General features: G+C 48.6%; 1 protein-coding gene and 1 pseudogene across 3 annotated transcripts in view; one reads left to right on the top strand and one right to left on the bottom strand.

The window, feature by feature from the left end:
- Nucleotides 1–27,419, top strand: part of ZBTB7C (zinc finger and BTB domain containing 7C) — a 359,497-nt gene that overhangs the window by 223,025 nt on the left and 109,053 nt on the right. The gene's annotated exons all lie outside the window — the stretch shown is intronic.
- On the bottom strand, nt 6,437–6,555 carry LOC134938870 (5S ribosomal RNA; annotated as a pseudogene).

Below are 27,419 nucleotides of genomic sequence, written 5' to 3'. Positions count from 1 at the left end.
CCCCTCCCGCCCAGCGACTGCCTCTGTCTCAGAGGCGATCGATAGGCAGCGACGACAGCCATGCGCTGGCGCACTGCAGCGAGCGATCGGGTCGGAATGACTCCTCAATTAACATTTTCCAGTTCGTGAATTCTAGGCTGTCTTGTTGTCTACCCATGGCAACTTCTGGCCAAACCAGAACAAACTTCCTAGAAGGCCTAACACGTTTAACTATAGGTTTATAAATAGGAATCATACATAAAGAAACAAGATTTACCAATATGGTCACAAACGACAGTCTCATAAGCCATTTTAAAGTTTGTATACACCTGATCCAGGAAATGTCCTCGGCCTTAATATTCTTATAGAACTTTGGAAGAATCGATTTTAAGTCCACTCCATTAAAATCACCAGCAGGAATGAATGACCCTTCCACACAGGCAGAACCAGAGCATCATATAACAACTGCAGTGCACAGCTCCCGGTAGCCTGCCGAATGTAGACAGTCATTATTGTTACCGGCGTAAACTCTTTGGGCAGGTAAGAGGGTTTACATTTAATCAGTAAATACTCCACCGTCTCAGAACAGGAAGACTCAGGGGCAGATGTATAAAGCCTGGAGAAGGCATAAAGAAGTGATAAAGCAGTGATAAATACAAGGTGATAACGCACCAGCCAATCAGCTCATAGCTTTCAATTTACATATTGGAGCTGATTGGCTGGTGCGTTATCACCTAGCATTTATCACTGCTTTGGAGAGAGTATTGACTGCATAGGAGAGGAAAGAGTTAAACATCTGGGGAGGGGTGGACCTAGCTGTGAGGAAAGTACAGCCTTCTTTAGGGGGAGGGTTTGCTATATATAGGGAAGGAGAGGCCATCTTAAGTCTCTTGGTGATTTGCTTTCCCACCCTCCCGCCCTGGTATTAAGAATTTGTGGCACGTGGGCTTTGGCTTTAAGTTGTTGGCTGTTTTCGTTGGCTATTTATTGGCGGAAAAGAACGGCAGTTTTGTATTGTAGGGAAAACTGTAGTGTTTTTTACAGTTTGTTGTGGTTTAGGTGCACTCACCTCCATCGACTTATGGCCGCTTGACCACCCGTCCGGGAAGGCAGCGGCAGGGCACCCAGGAGCAGTGGGTAGTCACTGTGGGGGTTGAGTTGTCACCTATTACCGGTTTATAGTAAGTTTTAGTAAATTTATAGGGTTAGTTATTTAAAGTTAATTCAGATTAATTGAGCCGTTCTTTTGGGCCGCCACCATATGCCAGCTGGAGCGGCATATTAAATTAATTTCTTTATTACAGGTTTCCTAATGGATAGGGACAAATAAATAGCTAGCAATTTTCTGCCAAAATTCAAGTCTCAGTGTCGTTATTTCTGGTTCTAGGTTATGAATGTTTTACTTTCAAAGAAAGGGGTCCACCAAATATCACTAAGATGTTTAATCACTTCTTTATCCCTTCTACAGGCTTAATAGATCTGCCCCTCAGTAACAACAGCGTTGGTGCATCACATGTTATTAATATAAATGCGGGGCCACACCCTCTGCGCTTTAGTGAAGTCAAAGTCCCTTCAGCGCTAAATAAAGTTATATTCCTCAACCCGACAGCGACATCTGCCAAGTCTCTGCAAATAGAAAAATGGAGTAATTCCACAGCTGATGCTTAACTCCCACCTCCGCTTGTATAACATCCAACTTGCCAGGGAGGGACTGTACATTAGCCAGGAACAAGCTGGTGGGAGGGGGGTTCAAGGGACATAACTTCACCCTCACACCAGCTCTCTTGCCTCACTTCTGCCGCCTCTCCGGCTGAGGGCATCCCTTCCAACAAGGTCCATTCATTTATCCCTCCCCACCTCGGAGGGCATTTGGCACCAATTGACCCACCACAGTCTCCATCCATGTGATGATCCTGACTTATTACTCCCATGTCTTCTAGGTTGTCTTGCGACTCACCCCTGCCACCAGTTATACAGGTCAGGTTATCCTGCTTTGCTGAGTTTCTTGCCTGAGAAGTCTGCTCAGCATACAAGCTGCAACAGCTTCAGTTTCAGCATGAGATTGTGTTACTGTTATCTGAGTCTCCTTCTAGGCTAATTGTTCATCTAGGAGTTCTCCTGTGTGTGGAATCTGCAGATTCCCGATTGGTATCAGTCCATTTAGCAGTTATGGACCTGCATTTGCTCTCAGCCCCTTTGAGCCTGTTACTGCTGTTCAAAGTGCACCCTGGTTCCTCCTGCTTGTACTTTATGAGTTTTCCTTAATCTCCAGGTGTGGGCGCTGCCATGTTGGATTCAGTCAGCTGACTGCTGAAACACCAATGTCTTTCTAGCAGTTCCTCATGTGACTTGCTTCCATCAATCCTAGTGCACCTCAGGGGATAAAAGAGCAGCCATGATGGTTTCTGTCATCTGATTTCTTTCAGCCACTTAGCACACTGCTTCTATTCAGCTGACCGAAGTATTCAATGGAAAGACAGTAGTACCTATAAAGGGAACTTCCTGGACACTCTTCAGCAGCCACCTCTACAAGTGCATCTACATTAAGGTCCAAGTCAGCAGTCTCTGCTATTCCTCACTGTTTCATAGCTTTATGTGCAGAAGTTGGATCAAACCTTCCAGCATTTAGAATGGCAGCTCCTGATTGGCTACCGGTCCGTGAGCTCCGATTGGCTCACGGCCGGCTCTGTATACAGAATATGATCGCTGGCCGCGGCTTGCCTCTGCCTCCATTCTTCCGTGGCTGCCTGCCGATGCGCAGGCAGGCAGCTGACCTGGCACCCTGATCCACACTACAACCACCCGGGCCCCATCTCACCCCGGGCCCGGGACTGGAGTACCCGCCGTCCCCCCTTGATGGCGGCCCAGCTTAGAGGGGTATTAAATTGTTAGTGCCGGCAGCTGCCTCTCCTGCACGCCCGACGGAGCTATTCAATTGTTGCTTCTGTCGGGCGTGAACAGTTGCCGGTGGCAGCATTTCAGCTGAAATGTGCAAAATGTGACATGTTTGTGCAGCCAAACGGCACTTTTTGCGATCACGCCCATTGGTTTAGTTGGGTTTAGCTGCTTTATGCGGCTAAACCCGACACTAATGGGCGCGATAACCAGCATCAATTAAATATCGCCCCTGCGATATCCTGTCACTTTAGACGGGAGATTGGGTGGTGAAAACAATTGAATTCTTCCCGTAGCGTACTCATTTTCAGCAGTACTTACAGTATCTACCGCAGGAAAATTGTTCATACAGTACATCTCTAGGATGGTGATTGCACAAGCTTATGCGCAGGCCGGGCTCCTGGCTCCTGCTGCTATTAAGGCTCATTCTACTCGGTCTGTTGGACCTTCTTGGGTGGTGCATCCGCAGAACAATTGTGCAAGGCGGCTACGTGGTCCTCAGTGAACACGTTTATTAGGTTCTATGCCTTTGATACTTCCGCCTCCCAGAATGTTTCCTTTGGACGCCGGGTTCTCATACCCGCTAAGGTGCGTCACCTCCCATGAGGAACTGCTTTAGGACATCCCCAATGTATTCCCTGTGGAACACAGTGTACACCACTGCAGAAAAGGAGATTTATGGTAGACTTACCATCGTTAAATTTCTTTCTGCGAGGTACACTGGGTTCCACAGGGCGCCCACCCTGATGCACTTAGCTTCTTTGTGTTTGTATGGCATTTGCCGCTGGTCCCTTCTCCTGTCGTGAGAATGTGGTTCTATGTGACTAACATCTACCGTCTCTTTACTTGCTACTGCATTGGACTGGTTAACGAAACTGAGCTCCTGTGCACGGAGGCGGGGTTATAGAGGAGGCCATGCAATGCATGCTGGGAACAGTCAAAGCTTTAGCCTGTTGGTGCCTCGGATCAAGATCTAACTCTGCACCCTGATTTATTCCCTGTAGAACCCGGTGTAACTCGCAGAAAGAGATTTAACCATGGTAAGTCTACCATAAATCTCCTTTTTAGCCTCTCCTTTGATCAGCGCTGTCAGATTGGTAGGCGTCTTTGTCACCTCATCTAAATGTCCTGTCTTGGACCCAAAGTAGGGAGCAAACCTCACCATGTAACCAGGTTTCCTGCTTGTTGTGCTTTTACACAATAAAGAGTGTACAGATCTTATTCCATGTGTGCGGTTTTGTGGAACAGTATCCTGCTTTCAGTCTACGTCTGCTGTTACTGCAACATGAATAAATACATAATATCGTAATAACCATCTATAATGTCATTCCAGTGGTGACCTCGCCGGTTATGCCTATAGCACATATGGTTCCCGTGAGAGGTATTTATGAGGACAATACATCACCTCGTGGGCATTTATTTTCCAATCACAATTCCATTTGCTTTATTGTTCATTATTTATCATTCTTTTCAGTCTGCTTGTATCATTATTTAGAGCACACATGGGCGTCCATTTCTGTACCTCATCTTTTATTATTGGGTGGACAATAAACGCAGCAGTGTTTTATGGGAGAAGGGAGCCTGTGTGCGGTCTCTATGCAGGGCCCCTCCTCCTGCACCGGAGTATACGCACAGAAAGCTGTGTCGCTATAGTGTTCTGTGGAAAATGGCGCTGACCTAATTATCCTGGTGATTCCTTTATTGCACGTGGCAGTAAATTTAGTCACTGGGTGCAGGGTGACTGGGGAAGGCCCCCGTCACTCACTCAGGGGGCCCATGTGTACACACCTGGCCGCCATTACTGATATGCCCCTGAATATATCACACACCTAGAACTGTGCTAGTAGGCCAATAAAACAAAAATGGAAGCAGTCACTGCAGTCCTGAGTCCACAGTTTACAAGTTACTGATGCTGCTAAGGGGTGGACAGTAATTCCAAACGTGTCTGCCAAACTGACAGCAAAAGTGTGTTTCCTACATTTTAACAGATGGTTTCAGGAAGACCTTAGGGGCGGATCCAGAAAAAACTTACGGGGGGGGGGGGGGGGGGGCACCATAAGTGGTTGTGCTATCAAGGAGGGGTGGAGTCAGAAGTGGAGTGGGCGTGACCCAGGTTTAGTGGGTGTGACCAATTGTGTGAGGGGGTGTGGTCAAGTGCTCAATGTGCTCAAAGGGTAGATGCTAGAATCAAGTGGGCTAAGGGACCTTTTCCGTCATGGGGAGGAGCCACGACACAAGGGGGAGGAGCTATGCCAGCGGGATAGTTCCTCTACTATCCACGCCACCAACTATTATATTTAGTAATTCGAGCCCGAAGCGTGGCAAGCGAAGCGAGCCCGTGAGGGTACTTTTTGGGTACCCTGTTCGCCCGTAGCTCCTCCCCCTGGTAACGTGTCTCCTCCCCTAAGTACGTCAGAAGGTCCCTTCTCCCACTCCGATATAGAATCAACCATGCTCAAAGTGCTCACAGCAGCACCATTCTCCCTCCCCAGGTCACCCCCACTCCCCCCCCCCCCAGCAAAAGACCGCTCACAGCAGGCAGCAGCACCATTCTCTCCCTCCCCAGGTCACCCCCACTCCCCCCCCCAACAAAAGACCGCTCACAGCAGGCAGCAGCACCATTCCCTCCCCAGGTCACCCCCACTCCCCCCCCCCCCCCCCCCAGCAAAAGACCGCTCACAGCAGGCAGCAGCACCATTCTCTCCCTCCCCAGGTCACCCCCACTCCCCCCCCCAACAAAAGACCGCTCACAGCAGGCAGCAGCACCATTCCCTCCCCAGGTCACCCCCACTCCCCCCCCCCCAGCAAAAGACCGCTCACAGCAGGCAGCAGCACCATTCTCTCCCTCCCCAGGTCACCCCCCCCCCCCCCCCAACAAAAGACCGCTCACAGCAGGCAGCAGCACCATTCCCTCCCCAGGTCACCCCCACTCCCCCCCCAGCAAAAGACCGCTCACAGCAGGCAGCAGCACCATTCTCTCCCTCCCCAGTTCACCCCCCCCAGCAAAAGACCGCTCACAGCAGGCAGCAGCACTATTCTCTCCCCCCCCCCCCCCAACAAAAGACCGCTCACCAGCAGAAAGCTCTTGTGTGGGCGCATTCTTGGAAAGGAAGAGAAATTCTTCAATTGAAAAAAGATTATGTTAAAACATATATTTATTAATCTAAATTAAAACAATTACCCATCTACGATCCAAAAATATGAGAAAATATTAGGAATGTTCTGGTCTATTAATCATGAGAGAAAGATTAGAAAGGCTGCAGACACTGAATAGTCTGACACCCGTTTCTCCTGACCAGTACAGATGTTCTGTATTAATGGGACCGGAAGAGGAGGTCAGTATACGTATTTTGTCATAGAAAGACCACTTAGATTAGGTCAATACTATACACTTTACTCATTACCCGTGAAGCCATATGGCATAAATTCGAAATGTATATCATGATATCCTTACACTAGAGAAAATGTAAGAAGAAAAATAGGAGAAAAAGGCAGAAAAAGATACAGTTAGTGGTGATACTGCTGTTGGTGTCCACCCTTCAGAAGAAGGGGAATAGTTCCTACCCTACAACACCGGGTATTCCCAGGGAGTCTCCTCTCAAGGTACTGACCCAGCCCAACGCTGTTTGGCTTCCAAGATCGGACGAGATCGGGCAGAAGCAGCGTGGTATGATAGTAGAGAGGATATCTACCAATGAGAGTGCACCTATATATGAAAATGAAAGATTTAGAAAAGATAAACCGTACAGTACGTGGATCTGCTTTCCACGTTAGGCAGGGTAGAACAACTGTCACTCAGTGGCGTTGTGTACCCTGGATCGGGGATGAGAGTCCACTGGACAATAGTAAGTTAAGAAAGGAATTAGATATGTAGATTGGAACTTATAGAGTTGGGTGACTATTAGATATCCAAAGAGCAAATGTCAAATGCAGGAGTAAAGTATCGGGTAAGTTCGTGAGCAAAATGCAAATTAACTATACATTCTTTATACACAGACAATATGAATATATGGCAAAAAAAGAGACCCTTGCATAATTATAGGCAAAAATAAGCACGTATGATAGAACGTACTGCATACAGCAGATATAGGTCAAATTCAAAGGGTAGGTGATGACCGATGGCAAAATAAGCACGTATAATAGAGCATACTACATAAAGCAGATATGGTCAGGCAGTGTACAGGGAATAGAATCACCCTCTAGTCACTAAAATAAATGAGCTAAGTTATACACAGAAAATTATGACTGCCTCATCTGACAGGTATTACACATGCAAAAAAGAGATAAGTGCCTGTAGAGAAAAATTATCACAACAGTAACTTATGTTGAAAATAAGAGCCAATATACTCATAGAGTCAAATACAACAGGTAGGTGATGACCGATAAAGCCTCCATGGGAAGGTCCCGCTGTAGAGTCCGTGGAAAACGCGTTTCGCCCGTGGGCTTGTTCACTTCCGGGATCTCACAGCATGTTATGCATGAGACGTTTAAAAACCCTGTGAATACAGGTGGCAGCCAATGGGCTTTGTGGTTCAATTAGGCATGAGGACGGGAGTCAAATAACTGACGGCGCCGGTGGCCAATGGGAACGTGTATGCGGCGCATCGGAGCCAATCAGGTGCGCCTGTTGAATGGGCGGGTTACGGAGCGTACTGACGCTCATGGAGGTGTGTGTGCATGATGCACAGAGGACAAATCAGGACGGGGGACGGCGCATCACATGGGGGGATGGAATGGTGCCATATCGGAGAAGGGAATGCCAGTGTTATATGTAATGCGGCAAAGGAATGGAAACAGAAGGATGAAATAAAAGTTTATGGTGGCCAGTAGGAGCGTGTATACGGCGCGTCTGAGCCAATCAGGGCCTTAGGAGCGCCTGTTGAATGGGCAGGTTACGGGGCGTACTGAGGCTCAAGGAAGTGTATGTGCATGATACACAACGGACACATAAGGGCAGGGGACGGCGCATCACATGGGAGAGTAAGAAGGTGCCATATTGGAGAAGGGAATGCCAGAATTACATGCACTGCGGCAATAAATGAAAAAGTGAAAAAGTTTGTTGCATGGGCTGGGCGTTTTAATGTAGCTATTAGCTGTAGGGGTGAATGGAGTGCCAAACCAGCAAATGTCCGGCAGCTCTACAACCATAGGGAGCTGGGGGGGGGGGGGGGGGAATGTATGTAATACGTCCCGACCAGGGACGTTTCGTGAGAGGGCACTGGCTGAGTGTGTAAAAAAATATATATATGGGAGAAAAAGAAGCCATATTACAGATGTGAGAATAGCAGATTTTGTATAAACAAGAGATTATGGGAAGATATAAAAAAAGGGTCTCGGATTACGTTAAAAATAAAATAAAATAAAAGAATGCTGATAAGAAAATAGAAAAATAGAATATACATTTGTATACATGGAATAAAATTAGAAAAGGAGCAGGTGTATCCAGGTGTGAAGGGGAAGTGAGAGGTAGGGGGGAAAAGGAGGAGGTAAGATCACTAACAATGAGTGATAATGAACATGAGGGTTGATTGATATGATACTTTGTGACACTCGACAGAGGTGGGAAAAAGAAGGGGAAGAAAAGGGAAAAGGAGAGGAGTAGTTAGCTAGGATGTGAGAGGGGAAATAGTGTAGCAGATATAGAATGAAAGTGAGGGTTAGAATTGAAATGTGAAAGCGTCCTGGTGTGCAACACTGGTGACATATATACCAAGGGAGGTTAGAAATGAAATGCTGAATAGGATGGTGAAGGAAAACCTAACTGCAAGGTAGGAAAGGATGTAGGTGAACACTTACGGGGAGTAATAGGATTACAATGGGAAACCTAAATGCATGGTAGGAACAGATGTGGGTGAAAACTTAATGGGAGTAGTGGAGGGAAAAAAGGGTCAAGGAGAGAGCAGAGATGGATGTTGCGAATCGGGAGGGGATACGTGGTGTATGAGAAAAAAATGATTAATTAAGATAGGGGGGAAAAAAGGAGGGGGAAAGAAGGGGGGGGGGAAGGGTTGAACTGATGGGGGATGTGAGGGTGGAAAGACAGGTTGACATGATGGGGGAAGGAAAGAATGAGGAGGGTAATCACATGGTTTAGGGAAAATGAGGATACAAGTGGGAATGAAAAATGAGGATGAAAAGTTTATAAGAAAGCACCATAGTTGATGTTTTCATTCAGTCCGAGGGGTCGGAGAATCCCGAGCCGAAAAATTCATTTGCTCTCTTTCTTGTACAGTTCTTTGGTCATGTCCCCTCCTCGTATGCCCAAATGGATGCGGTCTAAACCAAAAACTTTTAATTCCTTGGTGGAGCCTTTGTGCTGAAGGTGAAAGTGTTTGGCGACTGTAGTAAGTTGTTTCATACGTGTTAAGTCTTTGGATGCGTTCCGAATGTTTCCCAGGTGCTCCAGGGTCCTTTCTTTTAGTTTGCGAGTGGTCATGTTGACATATTTGATGTTGCAACTGCAAGTAATGCAGTAAATTATTGCTTGGGTATTGCAGTTGAAAAAGTGCCGTATCTTTGTTGTTTGTCCATACTTGTCAATAACCATGTTGGTTTGCAGTATGTGTGTACAAGCCTTGCATTGGCCGCAGGGGAAAGAGCCCGTGACATGTCGGGTACGGGGTGCATGCAGTGGCGCAGACAGTTAAAAATTACAGGGGGGCATGTGCCTTGGTGCCCCCCCCCCCCTCTCCCCCCCCTAAATCCGCCACTGGCTCTGACTGTGTATTGGAGGGAGACTCCATTACACAGTCACAGCACAGCTCCTCGGTTCTCCCTCCCCAGCAGCACCACGCCTCTGTCCTCACCACTTGAGACCCCCCCACCTCAGCAGCAGGCTCCTAAATTCCTGGGCCAGGCTTCGCTCGCCATGCTGCGTGCAAGATGCCTCGCTCCGCTACCGCTGCACTCTGCACAGGTTACAATTCCCATTCGTAGTCCATGTGTATGGTAAAGTCTGAAAAAGTTAAAAATCTATATAAAAAAAAGCCACGTCGACCTTTCCATGTGTCGACCATTTTTATTCAGTCTAGTAAGCTGAAGTACCCGTCAGGATGTTTTAAATAGGTGACATCATTTTTTAGTATTTTCACCCTTAAGATTGCTCTTCACTGTCTTCATCAGGGGTCAGGGAACTTGTAATAATGTGGGGATCCGGTCTTTAAGTCGACAGCCCTTAGGTTGACACTCATTAGGTCGAACACTATTGATCGATATACATTAGGTCGACATGGGTACTATGTCGACGTGGCCAGACATGTCGACATGAGTTTTTAAAAAAAAGTTTCTTAATTTTTTAAACTTTTTCATACTTTGCGATCGCCGTGGACTACAATTGGGAATAGTAACCTGTGCCGCTCGTAGCGAGCCACGCGAGGGGACACGGTGCACTAAATGGAGTTCCCAGTAACTTTACAAAGAAAACGACACCAAAACAAACAAACAAACACTCATGTTGACCTTTTTCCATGTCGACCGAATGACCGCGTCGACCTATTTCAGGTGTCGACCTAGTCACTGTCGACCAATAGTGGTCGACCTAATGACTGTCAACCTAGTTACTGTCAACCCAACGATCCACACCCAGTAATGTGACTAATAGCAGGCACATACACGATGACCACTGAGTAACCGGATCTCAGTAATTAACCCCTCACAGGACAGTTTCCAGTTTAACACCTATAGCTACGCAGACTGGCAGCAGCAATGCCGACGCCATGATTCTCTACATAAATGATCGCAGCTGATGGCAGATACAGGCCGCGAAAACGTCTGTGACACTCCGGCATTTTTACAACCACTCCCATTAACAACTCCAAAACAGTAATTTCCTGTCAATCACTCTGCGATGAAATCCTCATTGCGAGCGAGATCGCAGCGGCACCTTGACACATGCGCAATGCGATCGCGGCACATGCACCGTCCGGCGATAATCCCCCACCTGTGTGAACATTGTCCATTGCACACAACTATGTATCAGGGCCTGAGTCAAGACAGTTCACATCCAGAAGAAGTAGTAGTGTTTGCGGATTCATTAACCAAACTATTTAACCAATCACAGGTGACAGGTAATGTCAGGTGATTGGCGAATGGCCTGTGGGCTTCACATTAATCGCAGCAAAAAGAAAAGAATCACTTTAAAAAAAAAAGTGAAATTAGAAGTGTTTTAGTCAATGGTCTATGCTCAGATGTAGGGCAACAGGTGACCCCCGAGCCTTCACCTTCGGCCCCCAGTTACTTCCTGTTTTATTGTCAGATTAGTTTGTTTTAATTTATACCGGCACCTACATCCCGCCGCTACAAAAACCCGACAGTCAGCATGTCGACTAGCAGGGACTATTCCCACTCGTGGGTGTCCACAACACCCATAGAGTAGAAATAGAACCTGACCAGACCATTCGCTCCATACCATCCACTCTCTAATGGTTAGGCAAGCCTCTAAGGCAGGAGTTGCCAACCAGTCGGAGGCAAAGAGCCAGAAGAAATCCATAGGCAAGTGTAAGAGCCACTATCATACGCGTGGCGAAGGCGCGCGCGCAAAAATGGGTGTGTGGCTTAGTTGTCACAAAGCCACGCCCCATTTTTGTGCACACACCTTTCGGTATGATGTTTGTAGGAGTGTGACCTTGTGTCATAACCCTGTTTAGTCATGTTGTACAGTGCCACATACATATAAAAATGCCAAAAAATGGGTGCCACCACAGTGCCAGATAAATATATGCCCCCAGTGCCAGATACATATATACGCCCCCAGTGCCAGATATGCCCCCACAGTGCCAGATATGCCCCTGATGCAGATACACATGTCCCCACAGTGCCTCCCACAGTGCCAGATATGCCCCCACAGTGCCAGATATGCCCCCGATGCAGATACACATGCCCCCACAGTGCCAGATATGCCCCCGATGCCGATACACATGTCCCCACAGTGCCAGATATCCCCCAGTGCCAGATATCCCCCAGTGCAGATACACATGCCCATACAGTGCCAGATATGCCCCAGTGCAGATACACATGCCCCCACAGTGCCAGATATGCCCCCAGTGCAGATACACATGCCCCCACAGTGCCTCATATGCCCCCATTGCAGATACAGATGCCCCCACAGTGCCTCATATGCCCCCACAGTGCAGATACATATGCCGCCACAGTGCCTCACTCCCCCCCAAAAAAACCAACAACAACAAAGTGCTGCTTACCGCGCTGCTGTGAGGGGAAGGAGAGCGCAGCGCGCGCCTCTCCTACCCCTCCGTCTCCGGCGGCGATGTGTATCTTCAATTCGGCGCCGGCCCGTGAGCCAATCAGAGCTTGCGGACCGGCAGCCAATCAGGAGCCTAAGCTGCCGGTCCGCGAGCTCTGATTGGCTCACGGGCCGCTGCAGAATTGAAGATATACACCGCCGCTGGAGACCTGCGGCTGTGAGGGTGGTGTGTCGGGCAGCGGTGGCTGGGAGCGCATCGAGCCGCATGCGGAGGATGAAAGAGCCGCATGCGGCTCGAGAGCCGCGGGTTGGCCACCGCTGCTCTATGGGGTCTGGCCACACCCATAAGAATGGGCCTCTAAAACTGCATTCCCGTGGTGGGCTCTTCATGCTCCAGTCCGACACTGCTTACAGGGCCACCCGTGGCACCGGAAGTGTACCAGGATGCACATCACAGCTATAAGCCTTCTCTCTTTATGCATAATACAAAGTAGGGGTGTATCTATTTACCCATTGGCCAGGATGGCACTTGCCAGGGGCGCCAGCCGAGCAGGGGGTGCCGCCCGACGGTGCCACCCTCGGCCAATGGGTGGAATCCCTTAAGCTGTAGTGTCTGGCAATGCCTGCTGTGCCGAACTGCCTGTGCATTGCCTGGGAAGGAGGGCGGAGGATCGCTCAGCAGGCAGGAGTTGGCGCCGGTGTCCTTCACCGCAATGCACTACAGGGAAGAAACTGAAAATAAAGTTTTCAGTTTCTTCATGTAGTTTGGTGCGGTGCCGGACACCGGCGCCAGCTCCTGTCTGCAGAGCAATCCTCCGCCCTTATTCCCGGGCAGCTCGGCACAGCAGGTATTGCCAGACACTACAGTTATCTACTGGGATATTGTGGGGTGGGTACTAGGGCTATGTGCTGTGTGGGCAGTGGGAGAGACTACTACTATGTGCTAAGGGCAGACTACAGCTATGTGCTAGGAGGGGGATGGGGACTATGGCTATATGACTGTGGGGGCATATCTGGCACTGTGGGGGCTATCTGGCACCATGGGGGCATATGTGTATCTGGCATTGTGGGGGCATATCTAGCACCGTAGGGGCACATCTGGCACTGTGGGGGCCTCTAGTACCATGGGGGCATATGTGTATCTGGCATTGTGGGGGCATATCTAGCACCATGTGGGTATATCTGACATTCTGGGGGGCATGTGTGTATCTGGCACTGTGAGGGCATATGTGTATCTGGCACTGCAGTATTGGGGTCATATGTGTATCACACCCTCACTTTCATTGGCCACGCCCCATGTGGCATGTGGCCACACCGATTTTTTGGGCGTGCGCACTAACTTTTTTTTCTACTTGCACCACTGGGTAGTGCGCTGCACTGCACTTCTTTGCACTACTATTTGATTGTACTACCTGGCCTTGGGTGGCATTGCGTCCTCAGCCAGGCCAGCCACTGCTGATGTCTCCTCAGTGTTATAAGAATTACTGTGTGGGCATAATGTGTAAAGGGAACTGCTACTGTGTGGGCATGATGCGTATAAGGGTTACTACAGTGTAGCATAATTTGAATTGGGGGAACTATTATATGGCCATGCCCCTTTCCCACAAGATCATGTCCCTTTTTTGCACATGCGCCTTCCCTATTTCAAATATGGGGCGCGCCAGTCCCTTACTTTGCCAGGGGCGCTCGGACCCCTAGATACACCCCTGATACAAAGTATTAAATGATGCTGCAGCAGTGACAGTGCAGGTGACAAGTGGCCATCACATGCAGGTGTCACTACTAGGTGCCACGGATCTGGGTGCAGAGGACAGAATAACGCCCTGAACATAGAGATGAGCGGGTTCGGTTTCTCTGAATCCGAACCCGCCAGAACTTCATGTTTTTTTTCACGGGTCCGAGCGACTCGGATCTTCCCGCCTTGCTCGGTTAACCCGAGCGCGCCCGAACGTCATCATGACGCTGTCGGATTCTCGCGAGGCTCGGATTCTATCGCGAGACTCGGATTCTATATAAGGAGCCGCGCGTCGCCGCCATTTTCACACGTGCATTGAGATTGATAGGGAGAGGACGTGGCTGGCGTCCTCTCCGTTTAGAATAGATTAGAGAGACACTTGATTTACTAATTTTGGGGAGCATTAGGAGTACTCAGTACAGTGCAGAGTTTTGCTGATAGTGACCACCAGTTTTATTTATAATCCGTTCTCTGCCTGAAAAAAGCGATACACAGCACACAGTGACTCAGTCACATACCATATCTGTGTGCACTGCTCAGGCTCAGGCCAGTGTGCTGCATCATCTATTATCTATATATAATATTATATATATCTGATTATCTGTCTGACTGCTCAGCTCACACAGCTTATAATTGTGGGGGAGACTGGGGAGCACTACTGCAGTGCCAGTTATAGGTTATAGCAGGAGCCAGGAGTACATAATATATTATATAGTGAGTGACCACCAGACACACAGTGCAGTTTATTTAATATATCCGTTCTCTGCCTGAAAAAAGCGATACACACAGTGACTCAGTCAGTCACATACCATATCTGTGTGCACTGCTCAGGCTCAGGCCAGTGTGCTGCATCATCTATTATCTATATATAATATTATATATATCTGTCTGACTGCTCAGCTCACACAGCTTATAATTGTGGGGGAGACTGGGGAGCACTACTGCAGTGCCAGTTATAGGTTATAGCAGGAGCCAGGAGTACATAATATATTATATAGTGAGTGACCACCAGACACACAGTGCAGTTTATTTAATATATCCGTTCTCTGCCTGAAAAAAGCGATACACACAGTGACTCAGTCAGTCACATACCATATCTGTGTGCACTGCTCAGGCTCAGGCCAGTGTGCTGCATCATCTATATATATTATATATCTGTCTGACTGCTCAGCTCACACAGCTTATAATTGTGGGGGAGACTGGGGAGCACTACTGCAGTGCCAGTTATAGGTTATAGCAGGAGCCAGGAGTACATAATATTATATTAAAATTAAACAGTGCACACTTTTGCTGCAGGAGTGCCACTGCCAGTGTGACTAGTGACCAGTGACCTGACCACCAGTATATATAATATTAGTAGTATACTATCTCTTTATCAACCAGTCTATATATTAGCAGCAGACACAGTACAGTGCGGTAGTTCACGGCTGTGGCTACCTCTGTGTCGGCACTCGGCAGCCCGTCCATAATTGTATATACCACCTAACCGTGGTTTTTTTTTCTTTCTTTATACATACATACTAGTTACGAGTATACTATCTCTTTATCAACCAGTCTATATTAGCAGCAGACACAGTACAGTGCGGTAGTTCACGGCTGTGGCTACCTCTGTGTCGGCACTCGGCAGCCCGTCCATAATTGTATATACCACCTAACCGTGGTTTTTTTTTCTTTCTTTATACATACATACTAGTTACGAGTATACTATCTCTTTATCAACCAGTCTATATATTAGCAGCAGACACAGTACAGTGCGGTAGTTCACGGCTGTGGCTACCTCTGTGTCGGCACTCGGCAGCCCGTCCATAATTGTATATACCACCTAACCGTGGTTTTTTTTTCTTTCTTTATACATACATACTAGTTACGAGTATACTATCTCTTTATCAACCAGTCTATATTAGCAGCAGACACAGTACAGTGCGGTAGTTCACGGCTGTGGCTACCTCTGTGTCGGCACTCGGCAGCCCGTCCATAATTGTATATACCACCTAACCGTGGTTTTTTTTTCTTTCTTTATACATACATACTAGTTACGAGTATACTATCTCTTTATCAACCAGTCTATATATTAGCAGCAGACACAGTACAGTGCGGTAGTTCACGGCTGTGGCTACCTCTGTGTCGGCACTCGGCAGCCCGTCCATAATTGTATATACCACCTAACCGTGGTTTTTTTTTCTTTCTTTATACATACATACTAGTTACGAGTATACTATCTCTTTATCAACCAGTCTATATTAGCAGCAGACACAGTACAGTGCGGTAGTTCACGGCTGTGGCTACCTCTGTGTCGGCACTCGGCAGCCCGTCCATAATTGTATATACCACCTAACCGTGGTTTTTTTTTCTTTCTTTATACATACATACTAGTTACGAGTATACTATCTCTTTATCAACCAGTCTATATTAGCAGCAGACACAGTACAGTGCGGTAGTTCACGGCTGTGGCTACCTCTGTGTCGGCACTCGGCAGCCCGTCCATAATTGTATATACCACCTAACCGTGGTTTTTTTTTCTTTCTTTATACATACATACTAGTTACGAGTATACTATCTCTTTATCAACCAGTCTATATATTAGCAGCAGACACAGTACAGTGCGGTAGTTCACGGCTGTGGCTACCTCTGTGTCGGCACTCGGCAGCCCGTCCATAATTGTATACTAGTATCCAATCCATCCATCTCCATTGTTTACCTGAGGTGCCTTTTAGTTGTGCCTATTAAAATATGGAGAACAAAAATGTTGAGGTTCCAAAATTAGGGAAAGATCAAGATCCACTTCCACCTCGTGCTGAAGCTGCTGCCACTAGTCATGGCCGAGACGATGAAATGCCAGCAACGTCGTCTGCCAAGGCCGATGCCCAATGTCATAGTACAGAGCATGTCAAATCCAAAACACCAAATATCAGTAAAAAAAGGACTCCAAAACCTAAAATAAAATTGTCGGAGGAGAAGCGTAAACTTGCCAATATGCCATTTACCACACGGAGTGGCAAGGAACGGCTGAGGCCCTGGCCTATGTTCATGGCTAGTGGTTCAGCTTCACATGAGGATGGAAGCACTCAGCCTCTCGCTAGAAAACTGAAAAGACTCAAGCTGGCAAAAGCACCGCAAAGAACTGTGCGTTCTTCGAAATCCCAAATCCACAAGGAGAGTCCAATTGTGTCGGTTGCGATGCCTGACCTTCCCAACACTGGACGTGAAGAGCATGCGCCTTCCACCATTTGCACGCCCCCTGCAAGTGCTGGAAGGAGCACCCGCAGTCCAGTTCCTGATAGTCAGATTGAAGATGTCAGTGTTGAAGTACACCAGGATGAGGATATGGGTGTTGCTGGCGCTGGGGAGGAAATTGACCAGGAGGATTCTGATGGTGAGGTGGTTTGTTTAAGTCAGGCACCCGGGGAGACACCTGTTGTCCGTGGGAGGAATATGGCCGTTGACATGCCAGGTGAAAATACCAAAAAAATCAGCTCTTCGGTGTGGAGGTATTTCACCAGAAATGCGGACAACAGGTGTCAAGCCGTGTGTTCCCTTTGTCAAGCTGTAATAAGTAGGGGTAAGGACGTTAACCACCTCGGAACATCCTCCCTTATACGTCACCTGCAGCGCATTCATAATAAGTCAGTGACAAGTTCAAAAACTTTGGGTGACAGCGGAAGCAGTCCACTGACCAGTAAATCCCTTCCTCTTGTAACCAAGCTCACGCAAACCACCCCACCAACTCCCTCAGTGTCAATTTCCTCCTTCCCCAGGAATGCCAATAGTCCTGCAGGCCATGTCACTGGCAATTCTGACGAGTCCTCTCCTGCCTGGGATTCCTCCGATGCATCCTTGCGTGTAACGCCTACTGCTGCTGGCGCTGCTGTTGTTGCCGCTGGGAGTCGATGGTCATCCCAGAGGGGAAGTCGTAAGCCCACTTGTACTACTTCCAGTAAGCAATTGACTGTTCAACAGTCCTTTGCGAGGAAGATGAAATATCACAGCAGTCATCCTACTGCAAAGCGGATAACTGAGGCCTTGGCATCCTGGGTGGTGAGAAACGTGGTTCCGGTATCCATCATTACTGCAGAGCCAACTAGAGACTTGTTGGAGGTACTGTGTCCCTGGTACCAAATACCATCTAGGTTCCATTTCTCTAGGCAGGCGATACCGAAAATGTACACAGACCTCAGAAAAAGAGTCACCAGTGTCCTAAAAAATGCAGCTGTACCCAATGTCCACTTAACCACGGACATGTGGACAAGTGGAGCAGGGCAGGGTCAGGACTATATGACTGTGACAGCCCACTGGGTAGATGTATGGACTCCCGCCGCAAGAACAGCAGCGGCGGCACCAGTAGCAGCATCTCGCAAACGCCAACTCTTTCCTAGGCAGTGTCAGGAATCGTCTTACCAGGCTGGCGTCCGTCCGCCGCTGCGGACTCCGTCCTGGCTCCCTGCGGTCACCTGTCACCTGTGCCCCTGCCGTGGGACGTCGTCTGGATCCTGGGGGCACTCCTGAACCGGCGGGCGTGTGCGCGCCGCGTCCCCGCTGGGCCGCGGCGTGGGCGCCGCCATGACGGTCTCCAAACAGCTAGTATGCTGCGGCCAATCCGGTGCGTGGCCGCACCCACTTTCCTTTTCTCCATCCAATCCCTGCACACCATGGGGTATATAGGAGGCACAGTTTCACCTCACAGGCATCCTGGACTTTGTGTCATTCTGACAACCTGCATGAAAGGATCAGCTCCTGTCTCTCCTGAGTTCCTGCTAGAACTTATACTCCTGGTGATTCTGCTTACTCCCGTGGAACTTCAAGGCTCAGCAATACCAGCAACCTGCATTGGGCTTCACACTCATCACCACCTTGTGTGCTTCAGCCTGCGGTTGAAGACTAAACTCCAGGTGTGTTCATTTCCTCCACCTGTGACACAGCTTGCTGCTGCCAGTGCCCCATCACCTGCACTGTGAGTTGGTCTCCTGCTAATGCTCAGGTTTGCAATACTTATCATCTGCCTTAGTTCTCCGTTTTAAACTCTGCTCTGGTTCCCACACCAGAATCATTCCATTGACTTTCATTCCGTTGTTTATAATTCTGGATATGATTTCTCAATTCACCTATCACCCATTGCCATAGACTTTGTTATCATTTCAAGTATTGACTTTTTCATCTGCTATTATTTCTGCTGCATTTCTGTTATAATTATCTGCTGAATAAATACCATTGCGCTCATGCGCAAGAACGTGTTACAACCTCCTCGTCTCTTTCCTCCTACCTCCACTGACCCACTAGCGCCCCCTCCGGGGACACAGACCAAACACAATCTGACAGTAAGTCCAGGATCGATGGACTCGGATGGTGGACGGAGTGTGGGGTCAGAGGCCTTACAAAATCTGGTCTCCCGTCTGGATGGTCAAGAGGTTGCGCAGCAGCAGATGCTTCACTTTCTACAAGGGATGTCCTCCCGATTGGATGCACTGCAGCAGTCTCTGCCAAGTGTACTCTCACCTACTGTTACCCCAGCACCTGCCAGTGCTGTAAGTTCTTCTGTGTCGGCTGCATCAGCTCCAGTGTCACGTCTGCACCTGCCCGTGCCGAGCAAATATGATGGCAGTCCTAAATCATGTCGCGGGTTCCTAAACCAGTGCGAAATACAGTTTGAGTTATTGCCACATAACTTTCCTACACCAAGGTCCAAGGTTGCCTACATCATTTCCTTACTCTCTGGATCTGCTCTGAATTGGGTGTCTCCCCTGTGGGAACGTGCTGATCCCCTGATCAGTAACTACTCTGACTTCGTGTCAACCTTTAGACGGATCTTTGACGAGCCCGGTCGTGCAACATCAGCTTCGGCAGACCTAATCCAAATTCGTCAAGGTAATCGAAGCATGGGACAATATGTCATCCAGTTCCAGACGTTGGCTGCAGAGGTCCAATGGAACAACCAAGCTCTGGTAGCAACCTTCTGGCACGGACTTTCGGATCGGATCAAGGACGAACTGGCAACCCGTGACATTCCTGTTCAACTGTCTGACTTGATCTCCCTGTGTATAAAGCTGGACTCTCGCATCCGCGAACGCAATAATGAACGCGCTCGGAGTGAGTCTCGCAGAGTAAGGTTCATACCTCCTGTACAGTTTCAGCCTCCCTCTTCTTCTGACGAGCCTATGCAGGTAAATAGGTCCCGTCTAACCCCTGAGGAACGGGCAAGAAGAATACGAGAGAGGCTCTGCCTATACTGTGCTGCTGCGGGTCATCAAATTAACTCCTGCACAATGCGTTCGGGAAACGCCAGGTCCTGACTTGTATGGAAGGAGTCAAGTTGGGATCATTCTGTCAAGCTCCTTCTCAACAGGATCTCATTCTTCCAGTGACGCTAGAAACTTCTGCTGGGCTCCAGTCTGCGTCAGCATTAGTGGACTGCGGTGCTGCAGGAAATTTTATCTCCCAAGCTGCGGTAAACAAATTCTGCTTGTCTACCTGTGAACTTTCTTGTCCTGTTTACATTACTGCTGTGGATGGTAGTAGAATCACCAAAGGGAACATTTCACATCAAACTACCCCAGTGGTTCTGGGAGTTGGATTTCTCCATTCAGAAATTATCAAGTTCCTGGTCATTCCTCAAGCCACCCAGGAGATTGTCTTGGGTATGCCTTGGCTCCAGCTACATAACCCACAGTTCGACTGGACAACGTTGCAGCTTACCTCATGGGGTTCACACTGTCATCAATCCTGCTTAGCCCAAGTGTGTCCTCTTAAGTCCACCGAAGTGAAGTCACAGCCAAGTCTCCCAGCAGTCTATCAAGACTTCGCAGACGTCTTCTGCGAAAAAGCTGCTGATATCCTGCCGCCCCATAGGGAATGGGATTGTCCCATTGATCTCCTTCCTGGCAAGAAGCCACCCAGGGGGCGCACCTATCCTTTGTCTGTTCCTGAAACAGAGGCGATGAGTAACTACATTAAAGAGAATCTTCAGAAAGGATTCATCCGTCCGTCATCGTCACCCGCTGGCGCAGGTTTCTTCTTTGTCAAAAAGAAGGATGGAGGACTGCGTCCATGCATTGATTATCGGGGTCTCAACGACATTACTGTCAAGAATAGTTATCCCTTACCACTCATTACCGAACTGTTTGATAGAGTTAAGGGGGCTCGCATCTTCACCAAGTTAGATCTCCGCGGTGCCTATAACCTCATCAGAATCCGGAGTGGTGACGAGTGGAAGACAGCCTTCAACACTCGAGATGGCCATTATGAATACCTGGTAATGCCATTTGGGTTGAGTAATGCTCCAGCGGTATTCCAACACTTCGTGAACGAGATTTTTCGTGATGTCCTGTACAAGTACCTCGTTGTTTACTTAGATGATATTCTTATCTTTTCTCAAGACCTTCCATCTCATCGTCTACAAGTCTGTGAAGTTCTCCGACGTCTTCGTGAGAACCGTCTCTACGGGAAGTTATCCAAATGCACCTTCGAAGTTCCCTCTATACCCTTCTTGGGGTATATAATTTCCGGATCGGATCTTCAGATGGACCCGGCAAAATTGGAAGCCATTGCCAATTGGTCCATTCCAAACTCCCTCAAGTCTATCCAGCGATTCCTGGGTTTTGCCAACTATTATAGAAAATTTATTCGAGGATTCTCCACTCTCATCGCTCCTATTACCAACCTGACTCGGAAAGGGGCAGATCATTCCAACTGGTCAGAAGAAGCCTTGGCAGCCTTCCGGAAGATCAAGCTAGCCTTTATGTCTGCTCCAGTGCTATCACAGCCAGATGTCAACAGGCCGTTCGAGTTGGAGGTAGATGCCTCTAATGTTGGGGTTGGAGCTGTTCTCTCCCAGAAGGGATCTGATGGGAAAGTCCACCCTTGTGGATTCTACTCTCGCAAGTTTCTACCTGCAGAAGCTAACTACTCCGTGGGAGATCAAGAGTTATTGGCAATCAAACTGGCTCTCGAGGAATGGAGATATCTCCTAGAAGGGGCCAAACATCCGTTTAACATCTTCACGGATCATAAGAACCTGCTATACCTAAAAGCAGCTCAGTGCCTTAACCCCCGCCAGTCCAGGTGGGCTATGTTTTTCTCACGTTTTAATTTCAGGCTTCATTTCCGCCCAGGTTCACAGAATGTGAAAGCCGATGCATTATCCCGGTCCATGGAATCAGAAGAGGGAACATCTGACTCTGTGCCACATTCCATCCTGAGTCCCGTGGTTTTCGCTACCTCTCAAGTCTCTCCAGCTCCACCTCCGGGTAAGACTTTTGTTTCCCCAGAACTCCGTCCCAAGTTGCTAGCTTGGGCCCACCAATCCAAGTTTACTGGTCATCCTGGTGTCCTGAAGACGTTCAAGTTCCTTTCTGCGTCATATTGGTGGCCAAAGATGAAAGTGGACATCCAGGATTTCGTGGCATCCTGTCCAAAATGTGTGCAGCACAAGACTCCTCGTCAGTCTCCAGCAGGTCAGTTACAACCCTTATCAGTCCCCAGTCGTCCTTGGTCTCATCTATCAATGGACTTTATCACTGATCTTCCACCTTCTCAGGGACATAACACTATTTGGGTTGTAGTGGACAGATTTTCCAAGATGGCTCATTTCGTTCCTCTCCAAGGTCTCCCTTCTGCCCCGAAACTAGCCCAGATCTTCCTACAGGAGATCTTCCGTTTACACGGGTTACCCTCCGAAATAATATCTGATCGGGGGGTACAGTTTGTTGCTAGGTTTTGGAGGGCCCTCTGTTCTGCCATGCAGATAAAATTGAAATTCTCGTCTTCATACCATCCTCAGACGAATGGGCAGACAGAGAGAGTCAATCAGGAACTTGAGACTTTCCTACGGCTATATGTGACATCCTCCCAGGATGATTGGTTTAATCTGCTCCCATGGGCCGAGTTTGCCCATAACTTTCGTTACCACACTGCTACAGACACGACACCCTTCTTTGCAGTCTATGGGCAACATCCCCGAGTACCTGAGTTTCAAGAACTTCCTCACGTAGATGTTCCTGCTGCCACTACTGTTCTGACCCAGTTTTCCTCCATTTGGAAAAGAATCCACGTTTCCCTCAAAAAAGCCTCCAGTCGTTACAAGGTCTATGCCGACCGTAAGAGACGTGCGGTTCCCCATTTGAAACCGGGGGACAGGGTTTGGTTATCAACCCGCAACCTTCGTCTCAGGGTTCCATCCATGAAGTTCGCACCACGCTTCATTGGTCCTTACCCTATTGAGAGTGTCATCAACCCAGTGGCTTACAAGTTAAAGTTACCACCTACACTTCGTATTCCTAATGCCTTTCACATCTCTCTCCTCAGACCTCTAGTCCTAAACCGCTTCCAGAATACTCTTCCAGCAGGTCCCAAGGTTCGAACTCAGCGGGGCGTGGAATTTGAGATCAGCAAGATTCTGGACTCTCGTTGCCGGTATGGACGTCTCCAGTACCTGGTCGATTGGTTCGGTTATGGCCCAGAGGAGAGAAGCTGGGTGAATTCATCTGATGTCCATGCTCCTAGGTTGGTCCGTGTTTTCCACAGTACTTATCCCTCCAAACCACGTGGGTGTTCGGTGTCCACCCCTAAAGGAGGGGGTACTGTCAGGAATCGTCTTACCAGGCTGGCGTCCGTCCGCCGCTGCGGACTCCGTCCTGGCTCCCTGCGGTCACCTGTCACCTGTGCCCCTGCCGTGGGACGTCGTCTGGATCCTGGGGGCACTCCTGAACCGGCGGGCGTGTGCGCGCCGCGTCCCCGCTGGGCCGCGGCGTGGGCGCCGCCATGACGGTCTCCAAACAGCTAGTATGCTGCGGCCAATCCGGTGCGTGGCCGCACCCACTTTCCTTTTCTCCATCCAATCCCTGCACACCATGGGGTATATAGGAGGCACAGTTTCACCTCACAGGCATCCTGGACTTTGTGTCATTCTGACAACCTGCATGAAAGGATCAGCTCCTGTCTCTCCTGAGTTCCTGCTAGAACTTATACTCCTGGTGATTCTGCTTACTCCCGTGGAACTTCAAGGCTCAGCAATACCAGCAACCTGCATTGGGCTTCACACTCATCACCACCTTGTGTGCTTCAGCCTGCGGTTGAAGACTAAACTCCAGGTGTGTTCATTTCCTCCACCTGTGACACAGCTTGCTGCTGCCAGTGCCCCATCACCTGCACTGTGAGTTGGTCTCCTGCTAATGCTCAGGTTTGCAATACTTATCATCTGCCTTAGTTCTCCGTTTTAAACTCTGCTCTGGTTCCCACACCAGAATCATTCCATTGACTTTCATTCCGTTGTTTATAATTCTGGATATGATTTCTCAATTCACCTATCACCCATTGCCATAGACTTTGTTATCATTTCAAGTATTGACTTTTTCATCTGCTATTATTTCTGCTGCATTTCTGTTATAATTATCTGCTGAATAAATACCATTGCGCTCATGCGCAAGAACGTGTTACAACCTCCTCGTCTCTTTCCTCCTACCTCCACTGACCCACTAGCGCCCCCTCCGGGGACACAGACCAAACACAATCTGACAGGCAGGCTACGCTTTGTATCACCGCTTTCCAGAATACGCACACAGCTGAAAACCTCTTACGGCAACTGAGGAAGATCATCGCGGAATGGCTTACCCCAATTGGACTCTCCTGTGGATTTGTGGCATCGGACAACGCCAGCAATATTGTGTGTGCATTAAATATGGGCAAATTCCAGCACGTCCCATGTTTTGCACATACCTTGAATTTGGTGGTGCAGAATTTTTTAAAAAACGACAGGGGCGTGCAAGAGATGCTGTCGGTGGCCAGAAGAATTGCGGGACACTTTCGGCGTACAGGCACCACGTACAGAAGACTGGAGCACCACCAAAAACTACTGAACCTGCCCTGCCATCATCTGAAGCAAGAAGTGGTAACGAGGTGGAATTCAACCCTCTATATGCTTCAGAGGTTGGAGGAGCAGCAAAAGGCCATTCAAGCCTATACAATTGAGCACGATATAGTAGGTGGAATGCACCTGTCTCAGGCGCAGTGGAGAATGATTTCAACGTTGTGCAAGGTTCTGATGCCCTTTGAACTTGCCACACGTGAAGTCAGTTCAGACACTGCCAGCCTGAGTCAGGTCATTCCCCTCATCAGGCTTTTGCAGAAGAAGCTGGAGGCATTGAAGAAGGAGCTAAAAGGGAGCGATTCCGCTAGGCATGTGGGACTTGTGGATGCAGCCCTTAATTCGCTTAACAAGGATTCACGGGTGGTCAATCTGTTGAAATCAGAGCACTACATTTTGGCCACCGTGCTCGATCCTAGATTTAAAGCCTACCTTGGATCTCTCTTTCCGGCAGACACAGGTCTGCTGGGGTTGAAAGACCTGCTGGTGACAAAATTGTCAAGTCAAGCGGAACGCGACCTGTCAACATCTCCTCCTTCACATTCTCCCGCAACTGGGGGTGCGAGGAAAAGGCTCAGAATTCCGAGCCCACCCGCTGGCGGTGATGCAGGGCAGTCTGGAGCGACTGCTGATGCTGACATCTGGTCCGGACTGAAGGACCTGACAACGATTACGGACATGTCGTCTACTGTCACTGCATATGATTCTCTCAACATTGATAGAATGGTGGAGGATTATATGAGTGACCGCATCCAAGTAGGCACGTCACACAGTCCGTACTTATACTGGCAGGAAAAAGAGGCAATTTGGAGGCCCTTGCACAAACTGGCTTTATTCTACCTAAGTTGCCCTCCCACAAGTGTGTACTCCGAAAGAGTGTTTAGTGCCGCCGCTCACCTTGTCAGCAATCGGCGTACGAGGTTACATCCAGAAAATGTGGAGAAGATGATGTTCATTAAAATGAATTATAATCAATTCCTCCGCGGAGACATTGACCAGCAGCAATTGCCTCCACAAAGTACACAGGGAGCTGAGATGGTGGATTCCAGTGGGGACGAATTGATAATCTGTGAGGAGGGGGATGTACACGGTGATATATCGGAGGGTGAAGATGAGGTGGACATCTTGCCTCTGTAGAGCCAGTTTGTGCAAGGAGAGATTAATTGCTTCTTTTTTTGGGGGGGTCCAAACCAACCCGTCATATCAGTCACAGTCGTGTGGCAGACCCTGTCACTGAAATGATGGGTTGGTTAAAGTGTGCATGTCCTGTTTTGTTTATACAACATAAGGGTGGGTGGGAGGGCCCAAGGACAATTCCATCTTGCACCTCTTTTTTCTTTTCTTTTTCTTTGCATCATGTGCTGATTGGGGAGGGTTTTTTGGAAGGGACATCCTGCGTGACACTGCAGTGCCACTCCTAGATGGGCCCGGTGTTTGTGTCGGCCACTAGGGTCGCTAATCTTACTCACACAGTCAGCTACCTCATTGCGCCTCTTTTTTTCTTTGCGTCATGTGCTGTTTGGGGAGGGTTTTTTGGAAGGGACATCCTGCGTGACACTGCAGTGCCACTCCTAGATGGGCCCGGTGTTTGTGTCGGCCACTAGGGTCGCTAATCTTACTCACACAGCTACCTCATTGCGCCTCTTTTTTTCTTTGCGTCATGTGCTGTTTGGGGAGGGTTTTTTGGAAGGGACATCCTGCGTGACACTGCAGTGCCACTCCTAGATGGGCCCGGTGTTTGTGTCGGCCACTAGGGTCGCTAATCTTACTCACACAGCTACCTCATTGCGCCTCTTTTTTTCTTTGCGTCATGTGCTGTTTGGGGAGGGTTTTTTGGAAGGGCCATCCTGCGTGACACTGCAGTGCCACTCCTAGATGGGCCCGGTGTTTGTGTCGGCCACTAGGGTCGCTAATCTTACTCACGCAGCTACCTCATTGCGCCTCTTTTTTTCTTTGCGTCATGTGCTGTTTGGGGAGGGTTTTTTGGAAGGGACATCCTGCGTGACACTGCAGTGCCACTCCTAGATGGGCCCGGTGTTTGTGTCGGCCACTAGGGTCGCTTATCTTACTCACACAGCGACCTCGGTGCAAATTTTAGGACTAAAAATAATATTGTGAGGTGTGAGGTATTCAGAATAGACTGAAAATGAGTGTAAATTATGGTTTTTGAGGTTAATAATACTTTGGGATCAAAATGACCCCCAAATTCTATGATTTAAGCTGTTTTTTTAGTGTTTTTTGAAAAAAACACCCGAATCCAAAACACACCCGAATCCGACAAAAAAAATTCGGTGAGGTTTTGCCAAAACGCGTTCGAACCCAAAACACGGCCGCGGAACCGAACCCAAAACCAAAACACAAAACCCGAAAAATTTCAGGCGCTCATCTCTACCTGAACATCACTCAGAAATGCAGTCCTATAACCCTTCCCGGCACCGATCTTCTGCAAGGTGGTAAAATGTTTCTATCATCCCAATGACTGTAATTCCAACTGCAAATAAACCAATTCCATTAATAGTGGTCGCGGACGCTCTTTAGACACTCAGCGCCACTTTCCTGAGGCCGTGTCTGATTCCAGTATAAACACCGAGCGGCCTGTGTGCCTCTGCGTGCAGCCAGTGGGCAGGGCAGTTGAGAAAACATTATAAAACACCTCAGATGAACTTGGCACCCGAATAGAAAATCACAGCGCTGATCCCATTGTTCCCACATGCAGAACGGAGAGCCTATTAACAAACAGAGCATTGTAGGCCTAGCAC

Source organism: Pseudophryne corroboree, chromosome 1, assembly GCF_028390025.1.
Source record: "Pseudophryne corroboree isolate aPseCor3 chromosome 1, aPseCor3.hap2, whole genome shotgun sequence".
NCBI classification, from domain to species: domain Eukaryota; kingdom Metazoa; phylum Chordata; class Amphibia; order Anura; family Myobatrachidae; genus Pseudophryne; species Pseudophryne corroboree.
The sequence above is the reverse complement of the archived record's forward strand: the minus strand, read 5'-3'. Positions and strand labels throughout refer to the sequence as shown.